Genomic DNA, 19,080 nt, shown 5'->3' with positions numbered 1-19,080 from the left:
ACTTTAGAATACCCAGAATAAATTATTTTGTCTTCCACACCACATCCTTGGTCTTCCTAAACAGTGAGAAGACATCCCAAGTAACCTGCTGGTTGTCAACATATGAGAGCCAATACTTTGGTGGAATTGAGCCCCTATTTATTGACTCATTTGATATTTGTAGGGTAGCTGTTGCATGAATCCTAATATTCTCCTCTGAGCCCATTATCTAGCAAGAGGCACAGATACATTACCAGACCACAACATGATGCCCTAAACAAAGAAGTTAAACAAAGACCTATAAATAGAGGAGGCCATAACTAAGCTGCTTTGGGAGGAAGTGGGCTTGGAGGTGAAGAAGCTTAACGATTAATAGAAAGCAACTCCAAAGTGAGCTTTGAAGACTACTAGGACATTTGCTGGCGGACAAAGCAGGGAAGGTATCCCAGGCAAAGGAATGATGACATGAAGAGAAATGGGTCATTTGACAAATATAAGAACTTTTGGAAACACTTTAAACAAGAACATGCAATAGGAAAATAATGTAAGAATACTTAAAGATCATTTTCTAAGGCAGTAATGACTCCTTGATTTAATCTAATTACATATCAGTCAGAGTAATATCTTTATGCATGACTGTAGTTACATCTGTTCCATATGCTATGTCTTGTAAGACTTGTTAATAGCAAATGTTATAAGTTGGTAGGTATAAAGGCAACCGGGGGCTGATTATATGAGTATTGTGACCTTTAAAAACACAATTGTTCCTTAAATTCAATGAAATCTCAACTTACCTACCTTTGTCATTGGAATCACTGTATTATGCAACAAGTCATAACTATGTTCCTTGTTGCATGGGAAGTTGTATTTTGGTGAGCTCTGATCAATTTTTAAGACTTTTAAGGGTGCAATGGAAAAACAAATAGAAGAGGTAAAAGGAAACACAAGATAAGAGTCTGGACACACTATGCTAAAGCCTTGGACTTTATACTCTACGTTCTTAAAACAGGAGAGTGGTCCCAGTCAATTTTGATTATTCACATTATTTCTTTGGAAACCAGTGAAATGAGTTTCATGGGAAGGAAGACCACTTTCCCCTAATCCATGAAGATAAGGTGGATTACTGTTGGACCTTGAGCAGTGCAAGTGGATTATTTAGATTAAGGATAATTACTCTAACAAACAATCCCTTATACTTCAGTGACTGAGTACAACAAAAGTTTATACCTTGCTCAGCCCAAAGCTGCTCTTCTGGGCTGTGCATCTGTCCTTCACAAGTGTTCAAGGACGCAGGCTCCTTCCATGTTGTGGCTCTATAATCCCCAATACTTACTTTCCAAGGTCACTGTGCTCAACTACATCAAGTTGGGAAAAGAGCAAACAACATTGACCAGGAGACCTGAGAAGGCTTTAAGGGCCAAGCTTGGATGTGACTCACAACATACATTCCATTGGCCGGAATGCGGTCCCATGGCCACGTGCAAGAGATGCTAAGCAAAAAAAAAAACAGGAGAAGGGTTTGATAAACAGTCATCCAGTCTCAGTCAAATGGTCTAACCAGAAAAAACAAGATTGGAGGGTGTTACTTAAAAGTTCCGAACATCTTTTCACATGCTTTTTAGCTTTGGAGAACTATCTATGCAAATCACTTGCCCATTTCCTAAATGGATTGTTTGTCCTTTAATTTTTGAGATGTAGGATTTCTTTATATAAGCTGACTATTAGGCCCTTATTGGATAAATGATTCCCAAATATTTTCTCCCATTGAGTAGGCTGTCTTTTCACTTTCTTGACAAACTCCCTTGAAGCGCACAAGTTTTTAATTTTGAGGAGGACCCATTTATCTAGTTTTTCTTTTGTTGCAAGTGCTTTGAGTATAAAATTCATGAAACCATTTCCTACTACAAAATCCTGTAGATGCTTCGCTATATTATCTTCCAGGACCTTCATGGTCTTAACTGTTATATTTAGGTCTTTGATCTATCTTGAGTTAATTTTTATATATAGGAAGAGAGAAGGTGACCCTCTCTCATTCTTTTGGATATGAATATCCAGTTCTCCAAGAACCATTTGCTGAAGAGGACTTTCTGTCCTCTTGAGTGGGCTTGTTGACCTTGTTAAATATCGATTGACCATGTATGCTAGGATCTATATCGGAACTCTCAATTCAATTCCATTGGACTGTATGTCTATCCATGTGCCAATACCATGCAGTTTTGTTTTGTTTTGTTTCTTTCTCTCCTTTTGTTGCTCTCTTTTTAAAAAAATATATACTTTTATATATTTTTAAAAGATACTTAAATTATATAAATATTACATAAAAAATATAGGGGATTCTCATATGCCCCACTCCCTATCCCATATATCCACTCCCACATTTTTCACCTTAATAACATCCTTCATTAGTGTGGTCCATTTGTTACAATTGATGAACACATTTTGGAGCATTGCCACAAAGCATGGATTATAGTTTACATTGTAGTTTACACTCTCTCCTACACCATTTTGTAAGTTATGACAAGATTTATAATAGCCTATATCTATCATTGCAAAGTTATTCATCATTCAGAACAATTCCTAAGTTTTGAAAATGCCCACATATTACACCTGTTTTTCCCTCTCCTTCCCCTCAGAACCTCTAGTGGCCACTGCCTCCACATTCATGAGAAAAGTTCTTCCATTGCAGAATCACAATAAATCTATAGTAAAACACTGGTAATTCTACTCTAGGCCATCATTCATTCCCCAATCCTGAGGATTTTGGGATGGTGATGCCCACTCCACCTCTAATTGAAAGTGGGCTTAGATCCCATGGGGCAGAAGGATGAGATTATCTTGCTTGTAGTTGCAGACTCTCTCTGTTCCTTGGGATGGCCATTGTCCATCATCATCTCCTTGTTAGTTGTTCTGGGTGAGTCCAGTGAACTGCAGAGTAGATGTTGTAACTCTGTTGAGATTCAGGGCCCAAATGGCACATGGACATGCAGTTTTGATCATTGCAGCTTTGTAGTATGCTTTAACGTCCAGTAGAGTGATTCCTCCCATTATGTTTTTCTTTCTCAATATGTTTTTGGTTATTCAAGTCCCCTTGCCCTTACAAATAAATTTCATAAATAGTTTTTCTGATTCAGAAAAAGAAATGCTGCTGTAATTTTTATTGGGACTGTTTAAATCTGTAAATCAATTTGGGTAGGACAGATATCTTAATAATGTTTGGTCTTCCAGTCCATGACCATAGAACATTCTTCCATTTATTTAGGTCTTCTTTGATTTCCTTTAACAATGTTCTGTAGTTTTCTGCATATGGATCCTTTACATGTTTAGTTAAGTTTATTCTTACATATTTGATTCTTTTACTTGCGACTGTAAAAGGATTTTTTTCTTGATTTCCTCCTCAGATTGCTCATTATTGGTGTACAGAAATGCAACTCATTTTTGCATGTTGATCTTATAACCTGCCACTTTACTGAACTCGTTTATCAGCTCTAGAAGTTTTGTTGTAGATTTCTCAGGGCTTTCTATGTATAAGATCATGTCATCTGCAAATAGTGAAAGTTTTACTTCTTCTTTTCCAATTTAGATACATTTTATATCTTTTTCTTGCCTAAGTGCTCATGCAAATATTTCTAACATGATGCTTAATAAGAGCAGTGACTGGGCATCCTGTCTTGATCCAGATCTGAGAGGGAAAGCATTTAGCATTTAACCATTGAATATGATGTTAGGTGTGGGTTTTTCATATATACCCTTTTTCATGTTGAGGAAGTTTCCTTCTATTCCTATCTTTTGAAGTGTTTTTTATCAAGAAAGCATTCTGTATTTTGTCAAATGGTTTTTTTGCAGCAAGAGAGATGATCGTGTGATTTTTTCTTTTGATCTGTTAATGTGGTGTATTACACTGATTGATTTTCTTATGTTGAACCATCACTTGCACATTGCGGCGGCTTGCTCGGTCGATAGAGGTGGGGTCTGGCTGCGGACGAGGGGTCGGTCCAGCTCTGGACGAGGGGTCAGTCCCGCTTGGGACGAGGGGTAGGTCCCACTTGGGACGAGGGGTCGGTCCGGCAGCAGACGAGGGATCGGTCTCACAAGGGGTTGCGCGGTTCGGCTGACGGGGTCGCCCGGCGAAGCCGGCGACGAAGGGGTCGCCCGAAGAAGCAGGCGACGAAGGGGTCGCCCGGAGAAGCAGGCGACGAACTGGGGACAAGGGAGGCCAGGCCCTTGTCGGGGGCTCTCAGGACTGGAGGGCGCACGGCAGAAGAACTACCGCGGAGACAAGGTAAACACGCAAGTCCACTTTACTGAGGGAGAGGCAACAGTTTTATAGGGGCTGGGGAAGGCTGATTGGTCGAAGCCACGCCCTGTTCTGATTGGTTGCCGGCGAAAGGTCAGTGGGCGGTACTGGACGGGGCAGGGGTGGTGGTTAGGGATTGGCTGTCGCTGTTGCTGGGGGAAGGGGCAGGGTTTAGGGATTGGTGGCTGCTGTTGCTGGGGTGGAGGGCAGACTTGAGTTTCCCGCCCACGCCTGGCTGTTGCTGCTGTCGGGGGAAGGGAAAAGGGCGGGCTGGATTTTTCCGCCCACACCTGGCTGTTGCTGCTGTCGGGGGAGGGGAAAAGGGCGGGCTGGATTCTTCCACCTACACCTGGCTGCTGCTGCTGTCGGGGGAGGGGAAAAGGGCAGACTGGAATTTTCTGCCCTGCGCCTGCGCAGGGAGAAGGAAGAAGAAGGGTGCCGCCCCACAAGGCATCCGGTGGCGCCATCTGGGAGGAGGGGCGGCCGCGGAAGCATGGCCGCTGAGAAGGGGAGACCCGAGGGCACTCTGCGCCCATGCCGAGCTCCCTTCAGGGGTGGCGGTGAGTCCGACCAGCCACCCTATTATGGGGGCAGCGGCTTGGCCTGCCGCGGCTGCTCCCCCGCCAGGCCAGCAAACCACACTTCAGCCCGAGGGGTGACCGCATTTCCCCCTTCTTTTCAAATAAGGGCCAGGATGGCAGCAGCAACAAGTAGCTGAGGCCCAAGAGGCAGTAAGCAATGAGGGAAGCGGAGCTGAAGAGGGAGGTGAGTATGACGGGGATACAAATGTACAATTTGGGGGGCGGTATCTTGCCGTTGCAAGCAAGGGTGGCCATTGTCCAATTCTCGTTGATCTCGGTGGCTATAAGGTCTATCTGTTGTTAAAAGTCCCGAATGACAGCGCGTTACAGGTAGTTGATCTCTTCTTGGCGGCGAAGAGCGGTAGAGGCAGACTGTGTGATGGTCTGGAGGATCGCAGCTGTGAGGACAAGTCGCGTCAGGGCACCAGCGGTGGTGGTGGCGGCAGCGTCAGGAGTGGTGGAGATGTAGGCGAGGACAACAGGAAGGTCAAAGTCTCCACGGGCGCGAGAGAGGCCGATGTTAACAGGGCGGGCCGACATGGGGCGGCCCAATCTGCAACGCAATGGGAGTTCAAGCAAAAAAGGAGGGGGGCGGGGGACGAGAAAGGACGCTTTGGATGGCTGAGAAGAGGAGTGAGGTCGAGACAGGAGGAAGCTCCGCAGAAGTATGGGGAGGCAAAAGCAGAAACGTTATTAGATGCTAGAAAGCAGGCCGTGGGCTGGGGAAAGTGGGTTGCGGGCCATTTAGTGGGGCTGGAGCTGCTTGAGAGCGATGGCAGCATGGGGGGCCGCGGTTACAGAAGACTTGGGGCTGTTTCAGAGAGATCTTACACCGGTGAGTGTCTAGGAGACCGGCGAGGGCCCGAACTTGTGGGGCTTGCTTAGCAGATAGGATGTTACCCATCGCTAATGGCCTTTTGGAGCCGATAAGAAAAGGGGCCCTTACCTTGAGAGCGCGGCGATGGGAGCCAAGGTGCACGGTGAGACGAGGGGTCGGAGCCGGTGGGACTCCGACGGTGGTCGCGGGCCAAAGGAAGGCCCCGACGAGGGGAGGGCGGGACGACGAGCAGTGGAGCAAGGCAAAGGGGAGCAAGCACGGAGGGGAGGAGGCAGAGGTGAAGGCAGGGGTGGAGGTGCTCAGGCACGCGCTCCTGAGAGTTTTATTGGCGCCTCTTAATCATAGCGGGTCGGTATAAGCCCCCGACATGGAAGGAGAAAGCCATCCAGCGATTCTCCCAGACCGCCGTGGATCATATGAGGTCACCAAGGTTCAGGAGCAGCAATGTTGCATGAGAGAAGTCCCAAGGTGAGAAGAGAGGAGGGCGTAGGGCTGTGGTAGGATTACTTCAGACATGCAAGCGCGCGCTCCCGAGAAATCCAAGGCTCCTCTTAATCATAGCGGATCGGTATAAGCCCCCGACATGGAAGGAGAAAGCCATCCAGTGATTCTCCCAGACCGCCGTGGATCATATGAGGTAGCCAAGGCTCAGGTAGCAGCAATGTTGCACGAGAGAAGTCCCAAGGTGAGAAGAGAGGAGGGCGTAGGGCTGTGGTAGGATTACTTCAGACGTGCAAGCGCGCGCTCCCGAGAAATCCAAGGCTCCTCTTAATCATAGCGGGTCGGTATAAGCCCCCGACATGGAAGGAGAAAGCCATCCAGCGATTCTCCCAGACCGCCGTGGATCATATGAGGTAGCCAAGGCTCAGGTAGCAGCAATGTTGCACGAGAGAAGTCCCAAGGTGAGAAGAGAGGAGGGGGTAGGGCTGTGGTAGGATTACTTCAGACATGCAAGCGCGCGCTCCCGAGAAATCCAAGGCTCCTCTTAATCATAGCGGATCGGTATAAGCCCCCGACATGGAAGGAGAAAGTCATCCAGCGATTCTCCCAGGCCGCCGTGGATCATATGAGGTAGCCAAGGCTCAGGTAGCAGCAATGTTGCACGAGAGAAGCCCCACGGTGAGAAGAAAGGAGGGGGGGGCCGCCAGGTTATGGAGTGAGGCTGTGGTGGAGTTGCCTTGCCCCACGTTGTGCTGTGGTGGGGTTGCCTTGCCCCACGTTGGGCGCCAACTGCGACGGTTTGCTCGGTCGGTAGAGGTGGGGTCTGGCTGCGGATGAGGGGTCGGTCCAGCTCTGGACGAGGGGTCAGTCCCGCTTGGGACGAGGGGTAGGTCCCACTTGGGACGAGGGGTCGGTCCGGCAGCAGACGAGGGATCGGTCTCACAAGGGGTTGCGCGGTTCGGCTGACGGGGTCGCCCGGCGAAGCCGGCGACGAAGGGGTCGCCCGAAGAAGCAGGCGACGAAGGGGTCGCCCGGAGAAGCAGGCGACGAACTGGGGACAAGGGAGGCCAGGCCCTTGTCGGGGGCTCTCAGGACTGGAGGGCGCACGGCAGAAGAACTACCGCGGAGACAAGGTAAACACGCAAGTCCACTTTACTGAGGGAGAGGCAACAGTTTTATAGGGGCTGGGGAAGGCTGATTGGTCGAAGCCACGCCCTGTTCTGATTGGTTGCCGGCGAAAGGTCAGTGGGCGGTACTGGACGGGGCAGGGGTGGTGGTTAGGGATTGGCTGTCGCTGTTGCTGGGGGAAGGGGCAGGGTTTAGGGATTGGTGGCTGCTGTTGCTGGGGTGGAGGGCAGACTTGAGTTTCCCGCCCACGCCTGGCTGTTGCTGCTGTCGGGGGAAGGGAAAAGGGTGGGCTGGATTTTTCCGCCCACACCTGGCTGTTGCTGCTGTTGGGGGAGGGGAAAAGGGCGGGCTGGATTCTTCCACCCACACCTGGCTGCTGCTGCTGTCGGGGGAGGGGAAAAGGGCAGACTGGAATTTTCTGCCCTGCGCCTGCGCAGGGAGAAGGAAGAAGAAGGGTGCCGCCCCACAAGGCATCCGGTGGCGCCATCTGGGAGGAGGGGCGGCCGCGGAAGCATGGCCGCTGAGAAGGGGAGACCCGAGGGCACTCTGCGCCCATGCCGAGCTCCCTTCAGGGGTGGCGGTGAGTCCGACCAGCCACCCTATTATGGGGGCAGCGGCTTGGCCTGCCGCGGCTGCTCCCCCGCCAGGCCAGCAAACCACACTTCAGCCCGAGGGGTGACCGCACACATCAAGGATGAAACCCACTTGGTCATGGTGTATAATTGTTTTTATGTGTTGTTGAATACAATTAGCAAGTATAAATCAAAACTACAATGAGATTTCTTTTTTTAAATATATTTAATTTTTTATTTTTAAAGAAGCTTTAGATTACATAAATGTTTCATTAAAAATATAAAGGATTCCCATATGTCCACTCCTTCCCCCTCTCACACTTTCCCATATTAACAACATCCTTCCTTAGTGTGGTACTTTTGTTACAATTGATGAACCCATATTGAAGCATTGCTACTAACCATGGACTACTTAAAATCTATTAGACTGGTGGCTATTAGGAAAACAAAGAACTACATGTGTTGGAGAGGATATAGAGGAAAGGAAATACTCATCCACTGCTAGTAGGAATGTAGAATGGTACAACCATTATGGAGGACAGTTGGGCAGTTCCTCAGGAAGCTAACTATAGAACAGTCATATGATACAGCAATCCTACTTCTGGGTATATACCCAGAAGAATAAAAAGCAGGGACATGAAGAGATATATGCACACCAATGTTCACTGTGCCATTATTTGCTATTGCTAAAAGTTGGAAGCAACCCAAGTATCCATCAACAGAAGAATGGATAAGCAAACTGTGGTATATACATACAATGAACTATTACTCAGTTGTAAGAAAGAATCTAGTATTAACACACAGGAAAACATAGATAATTCTTGATGTTAAATGAAGTAAGCCAATCACTGAAGGAACAATATCATATGACCTCATTGATATGACTGAAGCAAATTGAGCAGACTAACAAAGCTAGAGTCTGAAAGATAGGTTATCAGGAGACAGAAAGGGAGTAGACCATGGTAAGCCAATGTTCATAATGGGCAAAATATATGATAAGGTGGAAAGGGGTGGTTGGGCAGTGGATAGGGTTGATAGTGGTGCAGTGATGTGACTGGAGTCAATGGTGCTGGACTGTGGGGGGCAGTAGAGTGGAGGGGGTTGTACTATCCATGGAACTTGGGAAGGGCTGGAGGAAGGACAGGTCAACTATGGGGATTTGTATCTCTGTAGTTAAACCTACAATGTTGGGAATATTCTTTTGGCAAATATGGCAGGGGAGGGTTACTGCTGGTGCTGGGCACTATGGTTGGAGGGATATGCGGGATAAGGTGCACTTGAGGCATGCGTCTGTGGACTATGAAAGTGTTCATCTTGTCATAGTGTGTTATCTCACACAAGAAACAAAATATTAAACTGCCATCCTGGGGAGTCCTGCTAAGTTTTCACTTAGAGGGGCAAGAATTTCTCCAGAACAAAGGCAGTACCTAATAAAAGACCAATATGTCAAGTCCTCAATATTACTGTGTGAACTTTATTCTTCAAAAATTGAAACTTAGTGGTTACCATAGTTTTCGAGGGGAGGGGGAGAGAAGAATAGAACAGGTAGAACATAGGGCATTATTAGGGCATTGGAATTGTTCTGCATCATCTTGCAGTGATGGATACAGGCCATTATGCATATTGGCAAAACCTAAAAAAGTGTATGGCACAATATGTAAACTATAATGTAAACCATCGACCATGGTTAGTAACAATGCTTCAATATTTCTACATCATTTGTAACAAATGTATCATATTCATGTAAGATGTTATTAATTGGGAAGAGTGGGAGAGGGGAAGGGGTTTGACTGTATGGGGATCCACTACATTTTCTATGTGACTTCTCTGCAATCTAAAGCTTCTTTGAAAATAAAGCTAAAAAAATAAGATACTGGGGGAATATATGGAAGAAATTTTTACTATACGTAAAAGATAGATCTTATATTGATGACACAATGAAATTTTTGTTTTCTATTTTTGTATTTTGTTTTATTGTTAATTTATTTTATTTTTATTAATTGATATTTTGCCTTGGTTTGGGGGGAGATTTGGATTGCAGAAGGGTCTCAACTGTGGCAGGGGAGGTTCACTGGTGTGGGGTGTGGGTGATGGAGGGATGTGTGGGGAGGGGTACACTTGGGGAATGCCTCTATGGTATATGAATATGTTCAAGTGGTCATGTGCTATTGTCTCCATGGGTGGAGACCCACACAATAATCAAAGGAATATTGTATTCCCATCCTGGGAAGTCCTGCCACATTCTCTAATAGAGCAGCAAGAATCCCCTAAGTACATGGGCAGTGCCTAGTGAAAGAGGACAGAACAATATTCCAGGCCCTTGATATTAATGTTTGTACTTATGCACCTTATTGAAACTTAGCCTAGTATTATAAGTTGCCTAACAGTTACTTCCTGACAGCCTCCTTGCTGCTCAAATGTGGCCTCTCTCAAAGCCAAATTCAGCATATAAACACATTACCTTCCTCCGGTGTGGGACATGATTCCTGGGGATGAGCTTCCTTGGCACCAAGAGATTATTACAATGCATATGGAAAAAGACCTCGACTGAAAGGGAAAAATAATAAATGCAAATGAGTTTTTATGGCTAAGAGATTTCAAAGTGAGTCAGGTGGTCATTCCAGCGGTTATACTTATCCACATCTCAGGAAGATCTCATTGACAGAGCAGCAGTGCTTCAAGCAAGGGGACTCCTGAGGGCTCTAGAGACATCTAGACACTATAGGCAGGCAGGCAATCTCAGGAATTTGGCACCTATCAGTGGGCCTTATTTTGGAATATATCTTCCCAATGTAACATAGTTAGACTCATTTATAATGTCCCTGCACATGGTTCTTCTGCCCCTTTTTTTTGAACCTATATTAAGCACTATACTCATTAAATATATGTCCCAAAGATTTAAGTTTTTGGTCTGTTCATATGCTGGTTGAGCCCTGAATCTCAGCAGAGTTGCAACGTACTCTCCAGTTCATCAGGCTCACCCAGGACTATCAACAAAAAGATAATGATGGACAATGGCCATTCCCAAAAAACAGAGTATCTACAACTGCAAGCAAGACAGTTCCTTCCATCTACCCCATGGGATCTTCTGATTGAGAGGGTTCAATCAAAAGAATGGGCATCACCATCCCAGAATCCTCAAGTTTGAGGAATGAAAAAACATAAGGGGGAATGCAACTATGGACTAAAGTAGACATTATTATTCTAGCAATGGAAGTAATGGTAACACTGATATAAAGGCAGTGGCCACCAGCAGTTCTGAGTGGAGGGAGAGAGAATTGGTCTAATATGGGACATTTTGGGGGCATTGGAAATGTCCTGCATGGCATAGCAATGATGGATACAGGCCATTATACATCCTGTCAAAACCTATAATATTTTGCTGTGCAAAATGTAAACTAAAAAATAAACTATGGATTATGGTTAGTAGCAATCCTTCCATATATGTTCATCGATTATAACAAATGTACCAAACTAATAAAAGATATTGTTACTGAGAAAAAGTGGAGGAGAGGGAGGGGGGTATATGAGAATCCCCCTTTATTTCCTTTTTTTTTTTAAAGATTTATTTTTTATTTATTTCTCTCCCATCCCCCCTGCCATTGTCTACTCTCTGGGTCCATTTAAACATTTATGTAATCTCTCTTTCAAAATAAAATTTAAAAAAATTTTTTTAAAGTTCTGAGGAAAATCATAAGCACTTTGGATGTAATTGTCTATCCTTGGCAGGACCACGAGATAAGTGTGACTATCTCAAGGAAGGAAACTCAGAGGCTGCTGCACATGTGAGTAGAGCCTTGCATGAGGAAAGAAACTGGGCTTCAGAGAATCAGGGAGGGGAGACTGGGGACAAGCATTGGACTAGAGGCATGACCAGAGTCACTTACTCAGAGGACAGGAATAAAGAGGGGGTGTCCACAGAGCCCAAGGTCATATAGGTCATACAGGTTAATGCTCAGGGAGCAGCAAAAACACAGCTCTGCAGAGCAAAAGTAAGCTGAGGACCAAAAGCCAGAAGTATGCAACACTTGATTCAAAGGTTAAAATTTTTAAATGAGAAAACTACCTGCTAGTGGCAGAACCCTTGGTGATCTATAGGCATTTCCTGTTGGTGAGTAATAACAATCATTTGTTGAGCACTTATTATGTTCCAGGCACGGATCTAAATACTTACATGTATTTTCTGTCGTTTAATTTTCACAACAACTCCAGAAAACAGACACTATGATAAATGTCATTTTCTAGGTGGGAGATGTAAGACTTGAAAGAGACTAAACAACTTGTTGACGGTCACAAATATGGTGCCTGGTCATCAATCCCAGGGTCTAACTTCCTAACAATGATGCCCCTTTGCCTCATTCAAGAAAATGATTGGGAGTAACAGAGGCCTTGTAGGAGTTCCTGCCTGTGGACTTTCCTGTTTGTCTTCTCAGAGGTCATTACTGCTTATTGTCTTCCCTGTTTTGTATATTGTGCTCACAGGTCTTCTCACCTAATCTACACTACAGTCCTGAGGGGTCCTTGAGGTAACTCTCCTTCTCTTGTTCATGATGAATTTAAAGCCCAGAGACAGCAAGTGATATGACCAACTTACTCTACTGATCAGCAGCACACTTGGAATCTGGATTCTTGCTTCCTACATCAGAGGATTTTCTGCCATAACAGTGTTTTTTAAAATGTGATACAGAGAGGTTCAACAATGGCAGGGGAGGAATACTGCTGTGGGAAGTTATTGATAGGGGGTACATGGTTGGGAGAGAGTTCTTCAAGGCACATATACAGGGTATGTAAAAACGTTTGGATATTTTCATAGTGGTTACAGTTAAAAATGACAACTGAGGGAGTACTGAGTTCCTAGCCAGGGGAGCTCCATCACATTCCCCAATGAAACAGCAACAAAAGACCGAAAAAAGAAGGATGGTCCGACAATGAGAAGAGATGTGATGTGGGGGCACTTTCAGGACTTGGAGTTGTCCTGGGTGGTACTGCTGGGACAGTTACTGGACATTGTATGTCTTCCCATGGCCCACTGGGTGGACTGGAGGAGAGTGTAAACTATAATGTGGGCCATTGACCATGTGGTGCAGCAGTGCTCAGAGATATATTCACCAAGTGCAATTAATGTCACATGATGATGTAGGAGGTTGTTGTTATGGGAGGAGGAGTGGGGTGAGAGGGGTGGAGGGTATATGGGGACCTCATTTTTTTCAGTGTAACATTAAAAAAATAAATAAAGACAAAAAAATGTGATACACATCCCACTGGTAGAACATGGGACGATTTAAGGGATGCCTGGGTTGGAACACTATAGTTACATCATTTAAGGGAAAATTTCTCCTCCTCCTTTTCCAGAAAGTCATGCTTTTTCCAGGAACTTATGTCTAAGGAAAACCATCTGCCAGGAGCTTAAGTAAGAAGATTCTTTGTCTGCTCTACCAAACCTTTCTCAGGCTCTAGTGGAATATTTCGATATGTTGACCAGTGCACATTTTTTCACTCTTAGAAGTTCCTGTTCCTCCTTAACTTTCTTTCCATCACAGTGCAGCTATGGTGGCTGATTCCCAGACTCAGAGAAGAAATCACAACTCTGACAGCTCCAAAAGCAAAGAAGAGAAAAGTCAAAAGCTTTAGATGATGCATATAAAACGAGGCATTTCTAAGGATTGTCTCCTCAGAAAAAAAAAGACATACTCCCCAGACTAGATAAACTCTACCAAGCTTGGAGGAAAGAAGAAATAGAGAATAAGGGGGTGTGACTTTGGTAAGTGAATAAGAAGGGGCCACATGCCCTCCCCACAAGGCCAAGTTCAGGGTAGGAGTTGGGGAATTACAGAACTCCAAGACATGTGTGGGGACTCAAGAGAAGAAAGGACCTGTGCTCTCCATCTAGAATTAAAGCCTAAGAATATGGACCCCAGAGCTCCCTGCACAGGGCTGCCCTTGGACCCTGAAAAAATAAGAAGTGCAGAATGTTTCCATGTGCCCTGAAGATGTCACAGAAAGTTGGAGTCTTGTAGTTGGGTATGTAGTTCGGTTGATGGCACAGCAGTCTTGTAGTTGGGTGTGAAGGAAGACCTACCAATGACCTATGTGGGCTGAAGATGAGGCCAGATGAGACACACATATTACAGGAAAAACCAAGTGATACAGGGGACAACATGAAGACCAAATGCTCTCCCCTCTCCCTTCCCACTGAGCCCTGCTGTGGTCTTGGCACCTCCAAACTCAGACATGACCCAAGGGAAAGGGAAAATGCCACACTGAATGAGGTTCAGTTTCTACCATCTGAGTCAAGCTCTGTTACACAGATTTTTACACTCCTGAGATTGTGAGATGAGATTTATACTCATGACACAACCTGAACCTCCCCTTTTGCTTCCTGAAGCCCAAGGGCACAGCTCACACCTTCCCCAGTCCCACCAAGCTATATCTAAGTTGAGCAGGGACTGGATTTCTAGGGAAAGTGATGCTGAAATGGCCAGGCTCTCACTGCATCCAGCTGCCTGAGGTTCTTTGTCTTCCTGTGACAGTAATAAATGGCTCTGTCAGAGCAGGAACTGAAATGAGAAAGCCCAGGAGGTTCTGGCCAAGGGGCCTTCTATAGCAGAAAGGCCATCAGCTGCTGGGGCTCTCTGTGGGTTGACTGTACCTGCCATACATGGAGATGGTGTAAATGCCAGTCCCAAGAGGTCACATCTCATTACTGACTACGTCCCTGGAATCCTTTTCTCCTCCTCCACAGACCCCTGACCTTCACCTTCATCTGGGAAAATTGGGTGCATCTCCCAGGGCCCCCTCAGCTTGGTTTCAAGTGAGACCCAGTCCCCTCCTTTCCTTCTCTCCTGACACCTCCAAACACAAGCCCACTGGCTCTTTCCCTATTTTAAAAGCTGTCCTAGTGATCCTTGGGGAAAGGGAGACAAGGAACAATGCAGTAATAGAGAAAAGTGAGACACAATTATTATTATTATTGTAATAATGATGAACATTTTAGTGCTTACAGCATACTAGGCCATATGCTAATTGCTTTCCTTGTGTGATCTCCATTAACCCTCACAGCAGGTACTATTATAAAGAGACTGGGGCTCAAAGAGGCAGGATCCCATGGCTCACGTGTGGTGAAAACAATATTATTGGAAGCCAGGCTGTTCTGATTGCAAAGCCTATGACCTTAACCACTATACTTCATAAAAAGGCTGCAGCCACAGTTATCCAGGGCTCATCTCTGGCACACAATCATCAGGTGGTGGCAGCAAAAATAAGTCCATGTTCCAAGTGCAGAGAAGCTGCCTCTTTCCTGGGCAAGGATAGATTAAGCAATGGAATAAAGCTGGCCCAGAAGATTGTAGGAATGTACACTTGTGGCGAAAGGGAGCTGATAACAGTCAAGACTGGCAAGTCACTCTTCTACATGTCTGTTTCTGTGCCAGGATGTCGAAATGAACACCAGGAGTCAAGCTATCCATCAAGCTGTCTCATCTACGCAGCAAGAAAGCTCCACAGATGTTTGCCAGGATTGGGGGTTAATGACAACTGCTTCATGCTTCCATGTGCTTAAAACTTATAGGCCATACATTCTCTATCTTCTCCTAAATACTTTGCATAAAAGAGATGTATGTTATAGGAAGAGAGAAGTAGTGACTGACCCCCAGAACATTATCCAGGTAGCATTTCCTTGACATAGAACTTGAAGAAGTTAAGCACTGTTCTATATCAAACAATGTGGACAGGTGGTGATGCTAAGCTGAAAACAAGAACCAGGTTGTAGGACTGTTGATGCCCCATCCATCATTTTAAAGTTAATGATATGAATAAAGCCTTGGGGTGCCGTGGATTTTAACTCTTACAGTTGTAAGTCATAGAAACCCAACTCAAGCTGGGCAAAACAAACAAAAACAAAATAAAATTTTAAAAAAGAGAAATGGGGCAGGGAATTACTATCTCATGGATCTCAAAAGTCCATGCATATTTCAGGCATGGCTAGATCCATGTCATCAGAAATTTATCTTTCTTCATTTCTTACATCTGTTTTTTGGGGGAGGTTGTTTTTATTCTCTAGGAGACTTCACTCCCACGCTGGAAGATAGCCAACAAAAGCTCTAGATTCATCTCCTACTAACTCAGTAACACCAATGGAACAGGAGTTTCTCTTTCCCAATAGCTCCAGAAACTGAAAGTCCCAGGGCTGATTATTTGGTGCAGTTTGGTTAATGCCCTCATCCCCAAGCTAACAATTTCCATTATTTAAATTGACCAGCTCTGGGTCATGGGTTTAGTTCTAGAGCCAGAGTAAGGTTAATTCCAACTGTGTGACAGAAAGCAAGTAATAAATTTGACCTTCTGGTGAAAAAAGAAAAGAAGATAGTTGCTTGGGCAGCCACTACCCCAAGAAGATCTAGGTGGGGAAGCAAAATTCACTGAGTGATCGCTCTAAGCCAGTGTCATACTTTATATTAACTCGCCTAACTTTCACAACGTCCCTGTGAAGTAGTTTTTATCTCCCCAATGGCTTTTTGGTTGATGAGGAAACTGAGGCTTCAAGAGGGAGAATAGCTTGCTCCATGTTGCATAAGCATGGGTTCAAACTCACTTCTGGCTGATTCTAACAGCAGGGCTCCATTGTCCATGTTGCATCCTATTCCAGAAAGGCAATGGAGACTATAATTAACTCAGGGTCCCAGCTCCAGAAGAAACACTACTTGGTTAGGTTGTGGTACACAGATTACTATATTTCTCTGAACTTTAATTTCTGCAGCTATAAATGAAAAGGCTGTTCCAAATTAGTGGCATTAGAAGGTAGTAGAAGGATCCAGGAATGACACAGTTTTCTGGAAAACATCTAGGGTATACTTTCTTTTAGCCAGCATGACCACCCACAAATATGGCTTGCAGTCTCCTCTGGATCCAACGGCCTTGGACTATCCATCAATGACCTTGGGAACTCAGTTTAATAATCATGATAGTAACAACCCAATGTATCCTTAGAGTTTTGAGATACATTATTTAATTTAATCTTTTTCTTTTTACTTTCTAGTTATGCAACTCAATCTATAGGAAATAATGTGCCAGACACCTATGTGCTCTTTTCCAAGATTAAACAGATGTTAACATTTTGCTATACTGCTTTCAAAATCTTTTTAAAGAAATAAAATGTTACAGATACTGTTCAACTCCCCCTCACCAGTACCCTGACTCTTTTCTCTACTTCCCTCCTCCCCAAAGGTAACCTCAATACTGAACTGGTGTGTAGAACCACATATGCGTTTGCTAATTATTTTGGTATATGTGCATAAACTATGAATTATAGATGTGTGTACATATATGTATATGTATAATCTATTTTAATTTTTACATGACCATTATCCTTTTTTTATATATTTTTTATTTATTGAGGTAAATCATTCATATATAAACATACATAAATAAGTGTATAGTAATAGTTGTGAACTTACAAAACATACAGAATTCTTATACATCACCCTACAATCAATACCTTGCATTGATCATTTTTAACTAATGATGAAAGAGCATCCTCAAAATATTACCACAAACCGAAGTATTTTACATTTGGTGTATTTTTCCCCCAACCCATCCTATTATTGTATTTTCATCATTTATACATGAACATACATAAACAATAAGTGTATAGTAAAAGTTTTGAAATCACAAAGCAAACATCCATAACGTCATGCAGGGTTCCCATACATTAACCCACCACCAATACCTTGCCACTCCTGGGCAGGCTGTGCTTTTTTCATGCAGGGTGGCTCTCCACACGGGGCGCACTCCTTGTGAGTGGGGCTCCCCTACGTGGGGGACACGCCTGCAAGACATGGCACTCCTTGCGTGCATCAGCACTGCATGTGGGCCAGTTCACCACATGGGTCAGGAGGCCCATGGACCTCCCATATGGTAGGCAGAAGCTCTATCATTAGAGCCAAATCTATTTCCCAACTACCATGCTGTTTTAACCACTGTAGCTAGGTAATACGTTTTAAAGTCCATAAGTGAGAGTCCTCCAACTTTGCTTTTCCTTTTTAAGATGTTTCTGGCTTGTCAAGACCCCTTACTCTTCTAGATAAATTTGGTAATTGTGTTTTCCATTTATTTAAAAAATGCTGGTGGAATTTTTATTGAAATTGCACTGAATCTGTATATCAATTTGAATAGAATTGACATCTTAATGATATTTAGTCTTCCATTCCATGAGTACGGGATGTTCTTCCAATTATTTAGATCTTTTTAAATTTCTTTTAACAATGACATTGTAGTTTCCAAATACAAGTTCTTTATATTATTGGTTAAGTTTATTCTTAAATATTTTACTCTTTTAGTTGCTATTGTAAATGGAATTTTTTCCTTCCTCCTCAGATTGTGCATTACTAACAGCTTATAAAGTGTATTTCATCAGATATAAGTATAACTACTCTGGCTTTTTTGGGGAGAGGGAGGTGATTATTGAATGCATAGAATATCTTTTTCCAGGTTTTCACTTACAATCTATTGGTATCCTTGTGTCTAAAGTGAGTCTCTTGCAGACAGCAGGTAGATGACTCATATTTTCTTACCCATTCCGCCAGTCTGTGTCTTTTGACTGGGGAATTTAATCCATTAACATTCAATATTATTACTGTAAAGACAATTCTTATTTCACCCATTTTGATCTTTGGGTTTTATCTGTCATTTTATTTTCACCACTCCTTTATTTAGTTACTTTTACTTATATAATCTTCATTTGTAGACTCTCTTCCAAACCTCTCCTGTCTTTTGTTTTCAGATGGTAGCACACCCTGTAGTATTTCTTGCAAGTTTGATCTCTTTGTTATAATCTCTCTCAGTTTCTATTTATCTGTGAATATTCTAAACTCACCCTCATTTTTTAAAGACAATCTTGCCAGATATAAGATTCTTGGCTAGAAGTTTTGCTCTAGCCATATCTTAAATATATCACACCACTGTCTTCTTGCCTCTGTGGTTTCTGATGAGAAATTGGCACTTAATCTTATTTGGTATCCTTTTTAAGTAATGCATTGCTTTTGTCTTGCTGCTCAGAGGAATTCTCTGTCTTTGATATTTGACATTCTGATTAGTATGTGTCTCAGAGGTGATATATTCAGATTTACTTGGTGGGAGTACATTGTGCTTCTTGGACACAGTTATCTATGTCCTTTGGTAGGGCTGGGAAATTTTCTACCATTATTTCTTCAAATGTTCTTTCTACTCCTTCTCCCTTCTCTTCTCCTTCTG

General features: G+C 44.0%; 1 long non-coding RNA gene across 1 annotated transcript; it reads left to right on the top strand.

The window, feature by feature from the left end:
- The first annotated feature begins 11,557 nt into the window (after positions 1 to 11,557).
- Positions 11,558 to 16,902, top strand: LOC131275596 (uncharacterized). The gene is made up of 3 exons (XR_009183014.1): positions 11,558 to 11,618; positions 12,316 to 12,359; positions 16,868 to 16,902. It is a non-coding gene; the product is annotated as an uncharacterized lncRNA (long non-coding RNA).
- The last annotated feature ends 2,178 nt before the right edge of the window (positions 16,903 to 19,080 follow it).

Source organism: Dasypus novemcinctus, chromosome 23, assembly GCF_030445035.2.
Source record: "Dasypus novemcinctus isolate mDasNov1 chromosome 23, mDasNov1.1.hap2, whole genome shotgun sequence".
NCBI lineage: Eukaryota > Metazoa > Chordata > Mammalia > Cingulata > Dasypodidae > Dasypus > Dasypus novemcinctus.
Note: the sequence above shows the minus strand (reverse complement) of the source record. Positions and strands in the feature narration are given on the sequence as shown.